Source organism: Ambystoma mexicanum, chromosome 3q, assembly GCF_040938575.1.
Source record: "Ambystoma mexicanum isolate Mex_15411 chromosome 3q, UKY_AmexF1_1, whole genome shotgun sequence".
Classification (NCBI taxonomy): Eukaryota; Metazoa; Chordata; class Amphibia; order Caudata; family Ambystomatidae; genus Ambystoma; species Ambystoma mexicanum.
The window spans coordinates 115999289-116017233 of NC_090926.1; positions in this window are offsets into that span (position 1 = coordinate 115999289).

Genomic DNA, 17945 nt, shown 5'->3' on the forward strand with positions numbered 1-17945 from the left:
CCCAAATTCATGTCTTCTGCTCCTTCCTGGCATCAGGGGCTCTCGCACAGCTTCCTGTCTCCTGTTCTTGCTCCAGGTCCTTCTCCAATTCCTTCTGTTCACCACTTCAGCCTCCTCTGAATTATGCCTTCACCCAACTCCTGGAGCCTTTCACCACAGGTGTTGCCTTACAGCTTCACTCTGGTGTATGGGGTTTCAGGTGTGATTTCCGTAGATGGCTGGGGTATGTCTTGGTGGACGTGCCATGCCCCTGGGGATGGCTTACACCTCTGATGTGGTACTTGGTATTGGCTTGTTGCTCCCTTTGAATGGTCCTTTGTCTGCCTGCTGTATCCTGGCCCTACAATTGGTGTGGGCTAATGCTGTGAACCAGTGTTATCTGTAAGAGTGTGGAGCCCTTGGCAGATGATTGTTGGATTTATTTTGCATTCTTTCTCTTGGGTAAGGTATTGCTCTTTCCCCTTATACTTTTATATCAGATTATTTTGGCTCTGTACAATCACACCTTCCACTTGATTTCTTTTAAAGGGCCGAGAGAGTGTAAGATGGAAATGTGACACGATCCTGTCTCCCGCATTTGAGATGGTATGGGTAGCTAGGGGAACCTCCCAGCTTCACCTGACCTTTGGTGGCAACCTGCCCCGTCCCCACCATTCACCATCATTGAATGCCAGAGGACTTCACCTTATAGGTCCCAACCTTTGGAAGGGCCTCCCGTTTAGGCACCAGGATCGATCAATGGTGTTATTTGCCTTCCCTGATGGTTCCTGCCAGAGGATTCTTTCTTTCTTGGCATCTTGGGACATGATAGTCAAATACACTCTTGCTTGGGACTTCCCACTTATCAAGTCAGTCTCAAACCTAAATCCAAGATACCTCTCCTGAGTAGATGGTTTTAAGCTCTCAGCGTTCAGAATGCAAACTTCCCACAAGGTGTTCAAGATGGCTGTCTGCTCAGAGAGATCTTCCACTGGCAGGGACTCCTACAGATCACTGCTAACATAACATAACATAGCACAACATAACATAGCATAACATAAAGTAACATGGATGTTTGTAGAGTGCATGTTCATCCCCACAGGGGTATCTTCATGTTATAGATAGATATCAGTTGTTTGTTACCTAACTCAGTGGTACTCATTTTATTGACCTCAGATGGATGAAAGGCCCAGTGGACCTGCCAGGATTTGAACCTTTGACCATAAGGTCAAATGCATATATCTGTAGTGGATGTATTAGCCCACTAAACCACAGATCTAGCAACGTCATCATGCCCCAGTCCCTTGTAAGTTACCCGGATACTCACACTCCAATGTGAGTTAAAACCAACAAGATGAATGTCTTCTGTTAGCTTTTGCTAGCTCTCTCTTGATTTTGCCGAAATGTGGTTGTTCAACACCCCTGTGAATTGCATCAATTGCAGACGTCCTAAGGTTCCATGTGCAGACGTTTCTAAGTAAAGCCTACATGATCGCCCTGGTGGGGTATGGCCTTGGTTCCTGTGTGCCACCTGAATGTGAGGCTGCTGTATTTTCCTTGTGGTTATGTGAGCCATCACTCCCAGCGTAGCTTTGAATATGAGCTATCGTCCTTCCTGTGGCTCCCAGGGTTTCTCAGGCTCGCCTCATCTTCCTTGTACATTGGACCAGGTAGCTCAACGCCCTAGGGAGGATAAACCTGTAATCTCTCTTAATAGTGGGGAGGGTGGTGTTGGAATTATACGTACTGACATCTGCTTTTCTTCTCCTCTGAATCAGGGCTAGAATCTAGGTGATAAAGAGGGGTGACTACCCCGGGCAGGATAGGTTTGAAATGCCTGCCATGTCCGATGGTGTGAAGTCTTCCCATAGTGCCTGCCCAATTATCCTGTCAGCATCTACCATTCTGTTCCAATTTCGAGCATAAGGACTATTATCTTCTTATTCCTTGATTCACTGGTTTCCCTGGGACCTTTGCCGAACCACAGATTATGACAAGAGAAGCAGGCTATGGGATCCCCTTGATGTATGTGGGTTGCTCTGAATTGTTCATGGACCGGGCTTTCAAGTTCCCTCGATGGTTACCTTGGATTATAACATACCTCACCCTAATACAGGGCCCATATTGGGATGTTGCTGATGGTGACACAATCACCAATAACTGCAATCTCAAGCAATTATTTTTTTCGTCTGACTACCCAGTAATTGTAGGTGGAAAACACATATGTTTAACCTATTGGTGAAAGCCTAGAGGGTTTCCAAGCTTTTGAGGTTAGTCAGAAAACTGAAAACCCAGTATTCGTTGGTCCCTTCCTTGTTTTAAGTGTTTGTTGGGGAAGTTAAAGGGTGTCAAAACACATACAGTTCTCCCTATTCTCATTAAGTCCAGGACCGGGTTTCTCCTGGCAGATTAATACAATAAGAAGCAAGCCCAAAGTTACAGTTTTAAGGGGTTCCCACAGCCTTCTCTCTTCTTTGCTGGGTTGGGTTTGAAGTGTTCAGACACCCTTCTTTCGCCTACTACAAAGGGGATTCTCCACTGGGTCTCAGCTCTTGGCTGGAGTCTGTTGGGTTCTGCAGCTGGTGTTGCAGTGGAGCCTACCTTCAACTAAGAACCAGAGCCAGCGCGAGACCGGAGGATGCCCTAAGGTCGAACCTGGGTACTTTCTGGGCCTCTATTCACTTCTTTCCCTCAGTTACTGGCTTCTGAAGCCACATGTTCCACTCTTTGGGCCTCATTACGAGTCTGGCAGCAACCAGCCGTTTTTTCCTGCGTGGTTACTGCCGGACTCGTATTACCATTCCGCCTCGGTGACTCCAGGAATTACCAGGGCATTACGACCCTGGTGTCCCCGGAATTCCGGAGGCCGAATTCGGTAAATCCCCATTCCCGTTGAGTCACATAGGACTCAACGGGAATGGGGAAGTGGAAACACCGACAACATCTCGTGATGGTGCTGGTGTTTCCACGTCTGCCTGCAGGCGGGCAGTGTTAAACCCGTCAGGTCAGACCTGGCGGGAACGCCACCTCCCGCCTGCAGGACTCGAGATCGGCCGGTCCGAAATAACAGTGGCGGCGGGTTTACCGCCACTGTTATTTCCAGACCGCCCGACCCGTAATGAGGCTCACTCGCAGAATCTCGCCCTAAGTCTTGTTCCTAGAGCATTGTGCCCTAGATAGTCCTTTCTTTCCCTTTGCTCTGGGATGCTCCTGCCCTTCCACCATAGCTTAATCTTGTTCCACCAACCCTCCTGGGCAACTCAATGTTGACGGGAGAGTCACTGCCTACCTTTCCTCCCTACTGGTTTTCCACATCTCTGCTGATGTAAAGTGTCCCTCCTCTTCCATAACAACATTTGACTCATTCTCCAAACATCATTCTACCACCACCTCTTCACCCCTTGCTGTTCCTCCAATTGTCCTCTTCTCTTCTTTCTATTATCTCCTCTTTCACATTATTGATGTTCCATCACTTCTTCTCTTCACTTCCCTTCTACTAGGTAATTTACCTCCTTAATATTCTCCATGTCTCCCCTCTACTTCTCTGTCATCTTTCCCTTGTCCCATCTGGATATTTCTCTACTCCTCCACCCCTTTCAACAACTCCTCTGACAATTCCTTATCTCTTTCCCCTATATTCTTCTCTTTTATTGTCCACCTCTCCTGGTCCGATAGAATTTGACTTCGCTCCACCATCACTAACCTTGTTCTCCTCCGTTTGTGATACCTCTCCCTAGTCTGCTGGATCTTTCTTCTCTTAGCGTTATGGGTCTTTGTCGTCTTGGCCCCCTATGATTTTCATCTCTCAGCCCTCTGGATCATTTTCTTTCCAGCCCTTTGGATCTTTCGTTTGCTGGCCCTCTGATTCTTTCTCCTCTTAACACACCGTGCCTTTCTCCATGCAAACCCCTGTGTACACTATCTTCCGGCCCTCTGGGACTCTTAATCCCCCACCAGTGTCCGTCTTTCCCCAACTCCCCTGAAGCCTCTGGTCTCCTTCTCACTGCAGTCTTCTGGGTGTCTTCTCCATCCCCCTCTCTTGCCCCTCCCAGGCTCCAGGGGCACACCAGCAGCCTAATTTCTCTTGTTCCTGCTCCAGAATCATCTCCCTCTCCAACTCCTTCTCCAGCTTCTTCTGTTTAAACCTTCATCCAGCTCAAAATGAGCTCTTCCTCCTAACTCCTACAACATTCAGTCACAGGTCCTACATTTTATAGGATTTTGACCCGACCTTCCAGCATCCCCCAGGTGTAAGAGAATTGAAGTGTGTTTCTTTAGGTAGGTTGGCTGAAGGGCCCCCTTCCTGTGGATGGCATATATCCCTTAGTTAAGGCTTGGGGTGGCTCATCCCTTCTCTTTGGCAGTCTCTGCCTGCTAAACCCTGGCACTGCCTTCGGGGTAAGCCTTTGTCAGTCTAACTGGTTTTAGCTTTACGAGTGGGGAGTCCTTGGGATGTGACTGATGGATTGCTTCCATTTTATGTCCTAGTTTACGTACTGCTCTTTCCCCTTGTGTGCTGTATCAGATTTCTGTACTTGCGCAAGGAGTCAATCGAACACGGTGGGATCGCTGCTCCCATTTCATTGCCTTGAAGGGCCATGAGTGTTTAAGGTGGCAATGTGACAAGCAATTTTCTCCCACAATTGGCATGTTGGGGTTAGCCAGGGCACTCCCACCATGGGCGTAAAACTTTGCAATTTCTTATAAGTTTTAAGTAACTTTGCTTAAAAATATCTGGTTGGCATTTGAGGGTACAATAGCGATTCACTTTTTAAAGTGGACTGTTTTGTTGCGCCAATTTTTTTATTTTTTTATTTTTATACAGTTTATTACAAACTTTAAAAAAAGAAAAGGACCAAAGGAAACAAAACACAAGACAGCCATAAGAAATGAATTACAAATAGAAATTAAAATAGCAAACAGGATCTTCTTTCGCTTTCGAATCCTCCTACTCTTGTTGTTCTTCATAACTTTCCTTGATGACCATCCCTCATCTGACAAAGCAATTTAATTGTTCATTCTCTAGTGAGATTGGTCATCGAGCAATCAATGGCCAGGTTTTATGTACATACTGATATTGTCCGTTAATCCACTATTCGCAATATATCCCTCACATGGCCTAGGAGATGGATCAAAGCAAATGTCAGTTTATTATTCACTCCTTCAAAACGTGCAGCCCACCAATCCTCGCACCTCCATGAAGATCTCTATTCAGCTGCCTTTACAAAAGTTGCTATTCTTTTGTCTAATAAAGCCAAACAAAAAGTCACAAGGTGTTTCAGGGTCACTGTTGCATTGTTACATAACCTACAGGTTAGATCATTTGTTGCCAAACTGTTTCTTCTTTTTAATACTTCCTTTGTTTCAAATTGATTTAACCTGAATCTTAAGAAGATGTTACGAGAATCACTATTCGGGAAGTTTCTTATATAGCTTGGCAAAATATTGTAGGTCCTCGCTTCGAACGGTACCAGTTCCATATATTTATATTCATATTCAGAATTTCGAGAATTGACTTACAGTTGTTTACCCAAAGATTTTGGATAGGGTGAGCCATTGTACCATGTTCTACTTTTAGTATGTTAAATTGGGGTACAGCATTTGGGTCGGTCATTTTCCGTATAATGATAGTGCATCCCACATAATTTTTGCTGAGATCGATATTAGTCCCAGCTCATAGCGGATACACACTTTTGGGACTCCACTTCCGAGATTTAAGATTCTTGTCCAAAATTGATGCTCACAGGTTTCCCAAACCTTATACGAACATCCAAACGCGGTCTCGGCTCCATTGATTAAAGTCGGTACAACCTTAAGTCTGCTATAGGTTTTAGACTAAATTTACCATACTTTTTGTCAATGAACAGACCTTGTGCCATCAGATGTTTATTTTTTGCCTTTACTGCTTTGCCCATTGGATCATCATTGATTGTCGCACTTATTGTGGCTCCAAGATATCTTATTTGACTTGTTTTTTTTAAGATATCTGTTCCGATCTTCCATTGGAAGTTCCGCTTCCGGATCCTCTTTTGACCAAGCAGATTTTTCAGTTCAATTATCTCTGTTTTGGAGCTGTTCATTATCAATCCATATTCTTCAATGAATCTATGTAGAGCTGTTAGATTCCTTTGAAGACCAATCTCGGTTAGATCTAATAGAACAATATCATCAGCGTAGAGCATCCACTCAATTCTGTTGTAATTAATATTTGGGGGAAAGGATCGTATATCTTCGAATGCAGAACCTACATCTGCAATGAAAAAGTTAGACGAGGAAACACCTGCAGCATTACGAGATGCTGCCGGTGTTTCCATGATCCCCATTCCCAGTGAGTCCCATAGGACTCAATGGGAATGGGGATTAACACCATTCCGCCTCCGTGATTCCCGGAAAACCGGGGTTGTAATTCCGGGAATCACGGAGGCTGAATGGTAATACGAGTCCGGCGGTAACCGAGGCGGTAAAACCGCCTCGGTTACCGCCGGACTCGATATTTGGCCCATAGTCTAGGACCGATTTCTGGTTACTCCTTCTCCACGTGGCTTTAGCAGGAATATCACCATATGTTAAAGCATTCAGTCTCTGGAATTTTCTCATAGACAGTTTATCTTGTATGTGGGAGGCAAGTTTCTGTTTCCTAGGATATCGTTTAGGTTTCCGGCCACCATTAGTTGTATCAAGTAATGCTACAAGGTCAAGGTTCCAGTCTCCACAGATAAGAATGTTAGGTGATTCTGTAGCACACATTGGGCCTCATTACACGGTAGGCGGTGAGCCATGGCGCTATTAGCGCCATGGCTCATGCCGGTAAAATACCGGCACCGCCTTGGCAGAAAGGGGATTTACCGCCCCATTCCAAGGTTGGAGGGGCGGTAAATCCCCTTTCCGCCATTGCCCTTCCCCATTCCCATTTCTGCCCCATAGGGCTCTATGGAAATGGGGAAGGCGCTAATTACGGCACCGCAATTTTGCGGTGCCGTAATTAGCTCCGAGGTCCCTTAGCGGGTTGGATTTTAACGCCTGCAAGAAGCAGGCGTTAATTCCTCCAACCCGCAAAGGGACCTCGTAGTACGGCGGTAACGGTTAACGGTCACCGTTGCCATTAACGGTGACCGTTAACCCTTACCGCAGTCCGTGTAATGAGGCCCAAATCTCATCCAGTTCATCACATAAAATATCAACGAAGAGCATGGTTCCAGTTGAATTTGGCTACCAATAGATGTTGTTTAAGTATACTCTTTGATTCAGTTCACTCACTCCCTCAATCCAATCATTTGTTGTTGTCTGGATATATGGTGACTTGTTATGTGTTTCGATTATTCTGTATACAGATCTTTTGTGGATTAAGGTTAACAAGCCAGACATTGGCCTCCCCGTTTGATTTTTAATTGCTGGATTCATGGCAATTTCATACCCTCCACCACAGGTGTTTTTGAGATCCACGTTTCCTGTAAACATACAAAATCCATTTCCATGAGTTCCAGCGGTTGGTTTTGTATTAAATGGCTGAACCCTCTTGTGTTCCACGAAACAAGTTTTCAAATTTCCCTCCTTATATGCTTTAGAGGTTAACTCCAGTTGTTTAAAGCAGAAGCGAGCCAGCTCCAGTTATTTTGATGGTCGTTTGTTTCCTCTTGTTCAAGGGGATCAGATCTTGTACACTCGAGCTCTTCCAGGGGAATTGTAATTTTGATTTGTCTCGAGTTCGTCATTGTCTTTTCGGACAGCATATTATTGCCTTCCAACTTCCAGGATACTGATTTCTTCGAAATTGCCTGTAACTTGTTTACAGGTTCCTTTTCTTTTGAAAGCTCAGATTGCCTTTCGCTTCTTTCCATAGGAACCTGTGAAGTATTTCTGGGTAAAATGACAGGATCTTTTGTTTCCAGATCCCGAATTACTCTTGTTAGTTTGAATCCTAAATTCCGTAATGCATCCTTAGCTTCCATAGTTTGATCTTTTTTGTAATTGGAGTGAACATGAAGAATTACTCGATCCAACTGGGTTTCATTTGCAAATTCAACCGTTTTAATATCGCTCGATGCAATGGAACACAATTCTGGAATGTGTCTGAATAGAGTAATTACATTATTCCTGTTCATGATCAATCCATCATTCCTGGTTTCACTCCTTTCTAGGGCAATATAGTAGTTTGATTTGGTTTTATTAATACTACTATTTTCCAGTTTTTTTATGGCTAACTTGATATACATCTGTTCTCCGTTTTTCACCATCAAATTTTACATCATTTTTTCGTTCACTGTATTGCATGGTTTGTTTGTTTGTTTGTTTGTTTATTTATTGTGCGCGCCGGACCCTGAGGTAGCAGGGCGCATTTGACAAGAGGGCTTACAGCTTGGTTACAGAAGTTACAAGAATACAGAGCACGGAGAAACAAATTTTCTTAGCTCCACAGGGTGAAGGTAAGACAGTGACGTACATATACAAAAATGGTTACAGAAGTTATATCTGTACAGAGTATAGTAGAAGCAGTTCTCTTAGCTCCACAGGTGAAGGTGAGGCGGTAGGGTACACATACAAAATGGTTTGCAGACACCAGGTCATCATGAAGTTGACGTTAACAAAGTAGCAAATCTATAGCAGGTGCAGTTACATAGCATTCTCAGTGAGCCATTTTATTGTGTTCTTTCTAAATTTGTCGAACGTTTGGTCAGCTCTGAGAGTGTGGAGTAGCGAGTTCCACAATTGAGCTGCCCTGACATGGAAGCTAGATCCTCCAATAGTGGTCAGTTTAAATCCTGGCACTAGGAGGCAGTTAGGACTGACTGTTCTTGTAGGTCTAGTGGTGGTGTTTCTGGTAAAGCGTTCTGTTAGGTAACGAGGGGCTTTGTTATTTAAACATTTGTGGATAAGGGAGGCAGATTTGAGGTTAATTTTTTCCTGGGTAGAAAGCCATTTATGTTTCCGTCTTATTTCTGAAATGTGTACTCTTCTAGGAATACTTAGAGCCTCTCTGAGTGCATTATTTTGGAGCACTTGTATTCTGTTGATGGTTTGTTTAGTTACCCCTATGTAGAGGGAGTTGCAATAATCTAATTTTGATAGGATAAGCGCTCTGGATAGGATAAGGCAACTCTCAACTGAAAGGAATTGTTTCCCGGCTCGTATTAATTTACATGTATAGGCCGTAGATGAGGCCAGTGAGTTTACCTGTTTAGTGAGGGATAGGGTTGAGTCAAGGTAGAAACCCAACGTTTTTACTTCCCTAGCGACCTTGATAGTGTTCCCATCAATGATAAAAGCTGAGTAATTTGGGTTGAGTTTAGAAATGCGAGCAATGGTGCCCATGATGATGAGCTCCGTTTTGTCATCGTTCAGGTATAGGCCATGGTTGGCCATCCATGCCTGAATGATGCTATAGACTCTGTTCACCAAAGCCAGATCTTCCCCGTAATCCCCAGTAAGTGGTAGGAGAATCTGGGTATTGTCTGCGTAATTGGTGTAGGTGATACCCAGATTATCAAGATCGTCAAAGAGTGGCTTGGTGAAAATGTTGTATAATGTAGGCGAGACACAAGATCCCTGGGGCACTCCACATGTAATGGGTATCGGGTCTGCCGCCGCCAGGGGGGAGAATACCCTCATGATCCTGTCACTGAGGAATGACTGTATCCAGACTATAGCTTCCCCTGAAAAGTGGGCCACAGAGTCAAGGTGATTACACAGGACCCTATGGTCCACTAGATCAAAGGCGGCTGAGAGGTCTAGTAGGAGGAGGAGTGCTAATTTACCCTCATCTCTGAGTGCGTCTATTTGGGCCTTTAAATCAATGAGGGCAGTCTCTGTGCCGTGTTGAGGGCGGAAACCAGATTGGCGGGCGCCAAGGAGATGGTTCACCTCGAGGAAATTCTGAATTTGGGTGTATGCTACCTTATCTAGTATTTTTAGTAAGAATGGCACCGTGGTGATGGGCCTGTAGTTTGTGGGAATGTTGGGTTCCAGTGTTTGTTTTTTCAGAAGGGGGAGTACCCATGATTCCTTTAGGATCGCGGGATGATGCCAGTAGTGAAGGAGGCATTAATAAGTTTGGTGATGAAGGGAGCTAGATCTCTAGCAGCGTCCTTGATCAATTGTGCTGGGCATTAGTCCCCTTTGCAATTAGATGGTTTAAGTCCAAGAATGGTTTTCTCTACCTCGATTACTGAGACGTTAGAGAAGTTGAATTGTGTGAGTTCTTTGGGTTTAGGTATAGATATTTTGTTAAGGGGGATTTGGGTTTGGGTTTGGGGTGATAATGAGGCTTTTTTTAGAGCAGTTTTTGTTTGGAGATTGGCTACTTTGTTGGTTAGTGCCAACTGTATGTTTGTGCAACAAGTTTTATCTTTAATGGAATCGTCCTGAACTGCAATAGGGGTTTCCAGTTCCTTTAGAATAGAGAAGAGCTCTTTCATACTGGAATTGGCTTGGGAAATCCTATTATACGTTTCTTGTTTGGCCAAAATGATATCCTTTTTGTATTGCGTTGAGATATTTATTAGATTAGTTTTGTTTTTTGCGGTAGGATGTAGGTTCCATGCCGTTTCGAATTTTCTTTTCTGTAGTCTTAGGTTTTTTAGGTGGGGTGTAAACCAAGAGTTAAGATGCTTTTTAGGTTTACTGTTCCTACGTTTAAGTGGAGCAGTGCTGTCGAGGGCCGTGGTCATGGCTTTATTGAATTCCTCCACTAGGAGGCCTGGGTCAGTATGGTCTGGTAGGGAGTTAAGATTCGGTAGGATGTGGGGCAGGATATTGTCTACTGTGATATTTTTCTTGTTTCTAGTTAAGGTTGGAGTGGCGAGGGGTAGTGTTAGAGCAGTGGGTCTTTTGGTATTGAGAGTAAAGGAAATTAAGTGGTGTCCATCCATATTTGGGGGGCGATGGAGGTAATGGAGAGGTTGCAGTTGTGACTGGCAATCCAGTCTAGAGTTCTCCCTTTAGTATGGGTGGACATATTCACTTTCTGCGTGAAGCCTAGTTCTGCCAGGATGTTGGCTACAGTGGTGGCTTGGAGATCATTGATATCATTGTAACCTAAGTTAAAATCTCCTAGCACTAATATTTGTGAGGAATTGTTTAGCTTCTCAGAGATAATAGTAGTCAAATCTTCATTAAATGTGCTGCTTGGGCCTAGGGGTCTGTAGAGGAGATGGATATTTAAGGTTTGAGAATTGGCAGTGGGTAGTTAAATGGAGAGAAATTCGCATGATTTAAGGTTAGGTGTAGAGGTGACTCTCATGGAGAGATTAGTTTTGGCAATGATCGCTTTTCCTCCACCTCGTGCGTCTAGTTTATCAGCTCTAAGGATAGTATAGTTGTCTGGGACTGCTAGCGTAAGTGCTGGACCTGCTGCCTCGGTTCAGTAATAGTGATGAAGTCAAGGTCATTTTCCAGGATAGTGTCTGTTATGTCTGTAGCATGAGCGACTAGAGATCTAGCATTGATTAATGCACCTTTCAGGTCAGGTTCTACCTGTGGTATAGGACTCCGGTTAACGGTGTCAGGTCGGTTGGTGGTGGTCTTATTTCTTTTTAGGGAGGGTTTGCGGCTAGGAAGAGTGGTAGTTTCCAAAGGGCCTTTTGGTCGGAGGTGATCCAAGTTAATGTTATATTTTTTAACAGGTTCGAATATTTTAGGTAGTCGTGCCCTGAGTCTAAGGTTTCTCTGTGCTGTGCTACAAGGGGATATGGAGGTAAGTTGCATGTGAGAGGCTCCTGCACCCCTGGGGACATTGTGGAAGGCATGGTGAAATATACAGTAATAATAAATAGAGCTATCAAGTTAATGAATGTTGCTCGATAGGCTGTGGTAGGCAAGTGAGAGTACATATTGTTATGATTAGTTGAACCAGAATCTGCTGGATCAAATGTTAGGCAGCGTGGGGCTAGATGAAGGGCAGAGTAGGCTGAGTATTGGCAATGTGGGCTAAAAGCAGCAATCAACTATAGTGCACAAATAGAGTGTCAGTCGCCTATAGTACAGAATAGGCTAAATGCAGCCAATCAGCAAATAGGGCAAGGTAGGCTAAATGCGGCAGTCAGATATTGAGCAAAAATAGGCTAAATGCATCAATCAGATATTGGACAGAATCGGCTAAATGCAGTAGTCAACTAAATGGCAGAGTGGGCTAGATGCAGCAATCAACTGTTGGGCAGAGTAGGCTAAATACATCAAGCTAAATATAGTAGGCTAAATACATCAATCAACTATAGGACAAAATATGCTAGATGCAGCAGTCAAATATTAAGCAAAAATAGGCTAGATGCAAGCAATCATCAAATAGGGCAAGGTAGGCTAAGAGCAGCAATCAGATATTGAGCAAAAATAGACTAAATGCATCAATCAGCTATGGGACAAAATAGGCTAGATGCAGCAGTCAAATATTGAGCAAAAATAGGCTAAATGCATCAATCAGCTATAGGACAAAATAGGCTAAATGCCGTAGTCGAGTATTAGGCAGAGTAGGCTAGATGCCACCATCAATTGTATGACAAGATATGCTAAAAGTAGCAATCAGGGAGTGGACAGAGTGCTGACAGCATGCTGGTAGGTCATTTGGACCTTGCAGCGTCATAGGATGAATAGCGTGGGTCGTTGGAGGAGAGGTATAAGGAGGAGGTATGGTTGTGCCACCTGGTATAGGGATGTATTATGGCAGGGCACAGTTAGTAGATCTTAGGAGGGCACTATGCCGGTGTACAGGCATGAACCGGGATAGGACAAAATGAGCAAGATCGAGTGTGGCTGCGTACTTTGGTCTAAGGCATAAAGTAGATCACAGTAGTTGGTTAGGTACATTTAGGGTTGTACTTAAATCAGGTGGGCAAGAATCTCGGACTAAATGTCTGCAGAGTATGTCTGTACAGATAGTGCCAAAGTAGGTTTGCTGTGACCGCAGCAGATGTTACCTTCCGCTCATATGTTCCAAAGCGGTGCAAACACGAGATGTAGCCTAAGTGGAGTAGGTTTTCAGTTGGTGGGCGAAGAGGGGTTGGCCAAATCGGCACTTTCCGATTCAGCATCCACAGATACTTGTCTATTTTTTTCTGTTGCGCCAGCTGTTCCATTCATAGGTTCTGCAGACAGGATTGTAAGATTTAAAGATTTTAAATTTCTCAAGAATTTTCTTGAACCATTTCCATTTGTTTTTTTCTGACATGTCATGTTCTTTGTTTTCTTTGTGCACTTCCCTTTTTGAGGTAGATGTGTTGGGCCAGATTGCACAGATTGTATAGATTGTGCCTTTTTCTTGGCAAATATCAGGTAACTTTCTCTTTGTTTGTTGAGGTCCACATTCAAACTCGTTTTATGTGTTTCACTTGATAGGTTCGACGAGGTCGAGGAAGTCGGTTCGGGGCACAACAATTCGGTTTTGCTCGAGAGTGCTCAGGAAATTGGCTTAAAGAGTGCAACAACTTCCGCATCGCCAACTAGTCCGTCACCTCTCCCCTGCAGTAACATAGCTTGACCATTTAAATTCTCTGTTGTTGATCGATGTTTTTCAGAAGTTGTATTGATCAAGTCGCGTTGAGGCTCAATATCTACAAGAACCCTTTGTTTAACTGGTTGCTATCTGAAGGATCAAAGGTTCCCACCAGGCTCAACCCAGTTGTCGAGCATTCCTCGATGGTCGGTTTGCCAGTTATCACTTTTTCCTGTAAGGGTCGACAACAACAGGTTTTCGGGGTCTTTTGATTAGATGTCATACATTCATTTAAGTCGGAAAGCATTCCGCTGTCAACCTTGTTTTGTTGGGCTTTTTTTAGGATTGTTAGAGCATCCCTCGCCACTTCTGCTAGAAGTCTTTTATCTTCCGTCGAGTTGCTTAGATGTTCTCCTTGTAAAGCATTTGATTTTTTTCATTGAAAGCAAGTCATTATGAAACTGGAATTTCATTTCACGCATTTCTAAATCAATGGATGCCATTTTGGTGTTCAACATTGCTAGCAGAGTGTTCTGATCTCTATAACTGTCATGAAATTGCTCGTACATTTATGAAAACGGCGTAGTTGCTATTGTTACTGCTAGAGAGATTTTCGGTATTAAATCCGCACATAATTGTTCTCTTAGATCATTAATAGAATGATTCAATTTATTTGCCTTCTGCGAATTATGCTGCATCACCCTCCTAACTTTAGGAAATTGTCTTTCGACGAAGGAGGAGTCAGAGGAAGAAGGGTCTGAATTCGCATCAGAAGATGACTCGCAATCCACGGTTCCACTTCAATGTCTTTCATTCAGCACTATATCACCTTGGGATGAATTTTGGCTCGTAACGACCAGCCTTTTCTTAGAGCTTGAGATGCCATTTAAGGGGCTCAGCTCGACTCGCCTCCTTTTAGCCGATCCCGAACCTGTGCCTGTTGTATTTGATAGCACTGGAACATTAATTTGCGAGTGTTGCAATTTGTCACCGTTCAATATTAGCATTGGTACGTTAAGTGAATTATTCAGGACATTTGGCACTCTTGACACTCTCTCAGCTTGTAATTTTGCTTTGAGGGTCGTCAAATCTAAAAGCAGTTGATCAGCAACTGCCAATGAGGATCTTCTGGGTCCGGGTTCATGTATCATAACATAGCTAATGTGTCATTTAACACTGCCTCCTTTAGAGAGCGGAAGCTATCTTTTGACACTATTGGGTTTCCTTCGGTTGAATCCATTTTACCTTCCTCTGTGATAAAACTCTTTTTTATGGTGCCTTTCATATGGCAATTTGTGTGTCATACACAAATTACCAGCCCCCCCCTTCAACTGTAAATCATTTGATTCGTTTACACTCAAGACGTTATCAGACATGAGTTCAGCATTCCTATCTTCTCTTACTTCCGCTAATCCTATGTGTGACTTTAACTTGCATGTGTCTATTGCGGGGGTTGCCAGTTCATCAGAATTTACGCCCTCCTCAGCAAGCATCAACTCAATTACTGTTACTTTCGCACAGTGACCATCCATCAAAGGCGAACCGTTCAAGGAAGCAAAACCAGCGTCGGGTGCAGCGTCGCTGTGAGAGGCTCCATCCGTGCCATAAGCATGGAAGTGTTTTTGTGCTGGGGAGTGGCATGCGGGTGACGGGTGTCATGGATGACAAGTGTGACATGACAGGCAATACAGTAATGACAGTGTCATGATGCCTACCCCCCGGTGCACAACCCCCTTGTAGCAGGATTTATGCCCTTACTGAACCTGAGAATCTGCATTTGAGACAATATTTAGATCAATACCTAGCCAATGGTTTCATTCGCCCGTCAAAGTCTCCGGCATCCTCGGCTTTGTTCTTCGTGCCCAAAAAAGAAGGCGACCTTAGAACTTGTATCGACTACCGCGCATTGAACCAGATAACTGTTAAAAACCGTTACCCTCTGCCTCTGATCCCTGAACTCCTTGACCAGGTGAAGGACGCTTGCATATACACCAAGTTAGATCTCTGGGGGGCTTATCATCTGGTGCGAGTAAAAGAAGGCGACGAATGGAAAACGGCCTTCCGTACAAAATATGGATTATTCAAATACCAGGTGATGCCTTTCAGGTTGTGCAACGCGCCTGCTGCCTTCCAATTCTTCATGAACGATGTCCTTCGGGAACTCATCGATGTTTGTGTTGTCGTATATATCGATGACATTCTTGTGTACTCCTCTTCGGAATCTGATCACAGAAAGCATGTCAGGGACGTCCTTGAGAAATTGCGCCAGCACAAACTGTTTGCAAAGCTGGAAAAGTGCGTTTTCCATACCACCGAGGTTGAGTTTCTTGGATTCATCCTGACACCTAAAGGGGTCCGAATGGACTCACGAAAAGTGGAAGCCATCCTCAAATGGCCATCACCTAGTTCGGTGAAAGGTGTCCAAAGCATGCTTGGTTTTGCTAATTTTTATCGCAGATTTATCCAGGAATTTTCACGTGTGGTACAACTCATCACTGCACTCTTGCGAAAAAATAAACGCTTCGAATGGACCGAGGAAGCCGAACAGGCCTTTCAGGAATTGAAAGCTAAATTCATGTCTGCACCTATTTTGAAGCACCCGCGTCCCGATCTCCCATATGTAGTCGAAACCGACGCGTCCAGCTTAGCAATGGGAGCTGTCCTGTCTCAGAGAGACCCTGAAACCAACCAACTGCACCCCGTAGCATTTTGGTCCAGAAAGTTCTCGCCGCCTGAGGTAAATTATGCAATCATCGACAAGGAATTATTAGCCATTAAGTCCGCCTTTAAGGCTTGGCGCATTATCTTCTTGGCGCCAGGCATACCATCACCGTGATCACTGATCACCAAAACTTACAATATTTAAAAACTGCCAAGGCTCAATCGTCACGTCAGCTCCGATGGGCTTTGTTCTTTGCTGAGTTCGATTTTGTAATCACTTACCGCCCCGGCTGTAAGAATGGCAAAGCGGACGCGCTATCTCGAATTGGAATGGGAGAAATAGACACAAACTCTGAACCTGTGCCGATAATTCCCGAACAAAGAATTTTGGGGATAACCTCTTTACAAACCCTTGAAGACATTCAAGCATGGGTAAAACAACTCCTGGACTCTACAGCCTTGCAGGATTGGATACAAAGGGGGTTTTACTTTTCGGTCAACGATGGCCTACCTTACTTTCAAGGACGCTTATTTCTGCCAGAAAAGGAATTACAAGAACTGGTTATTTCCCGTCATCATGATACCCTGATGGAAGGACATCCTGGCATTGCCAAAACTGAGGAAAAAATTAAACGACAATTCTGGTGGCCTTCCTGGCGAAAGGATATTAAATCTTTCGTGATGTCCTGTGGAGTTTGCGCCCAAAACAAAGGCCAAAAGACAAAACCTGCCGGTCTTCTTCATCCTTTAGACATTCCACCAGCACCTTGGCACACCTTGTCACTAGATTTTATCACGGACCAGCCCCCTTGTAATGGATACAATACTATTCTGGTTGTAGTGGATTTATTTTCCAAGATGGCCCATTTTATTCCGTTGAAAGGATTACCTTCAGCTTCTGTCCTAGCCAAGGAATTCCTCGAAAATGTCATCCGTTTGCATGGATTCCCGTCCATACGACCGGGGAAGCCAGTTTATTTCTCATTTTTGGAGAAAGTGTTGTCAACTGGCACAAATCGACGTAAGACTCTCAACCAGCCACCACCCACAGACCGATGGTCAGACGGAGAGAACGAACCAGACCCTTGAACAATACCTACGATGTATGTTGCACCAATCGGAGGGTAATTGGAAGGATATTTTATGGGTGGCCGAATATGCATACAATAACTCGGTACACTCTGGAACAGGACAAAGCCCCTTTTATACCCTATATGGACATCACCCTCGTACTTCAGACCTGGACTCACCTCTAAGCCTTGAAATGCCCGCAGTGGACCATTTGCATTCCACGATAACTCAAGCCTTCAAGGATGCAACTGCACATTTGCAACAAGCGAAAGGGAAATACAAAAAGAATGCGGATCTGCATCGGAGTGAGGCGCCTCCATACCAAATAGGGGATCAAGTATTGTTGGCTACCAAACACTTATTGCTCAAGGGACCTCGAACTTTTAATCCAAGGTATTTGGGCCCTTACTCCATCAAAGCTATAATTAACCCAGTGGCAGTCAAGCTCGATCTACCAGCTAACATGCGGATTCACCCTGTTTTTCATGTGTCACTTTTGAAACCAGCGCAACCAGGAACCAGATTAATAAAGCCACCAGAACCAATCCAGATAGATGGGGAGCCTGAATTCAAGGTGAAGAACATTTTGGATTCTAAGATCTCAAAATCAAAACTTTTATATCTAATTGATTGGAAAGGATACGGGCCTCAGGAAAGGTCTTGGGAACCCAGCGACCACGTACATGCACCTCGGCTGATAAAAAGGTTCCATCAGAATTTCCCAAACAAACCGAAACCTCCAGAGGGAACGACCTTGGGAGGGGCCTTGGGGGGGGAGTGCTGTCATGATGCCTACCCCCGGAGCACCAGGCCA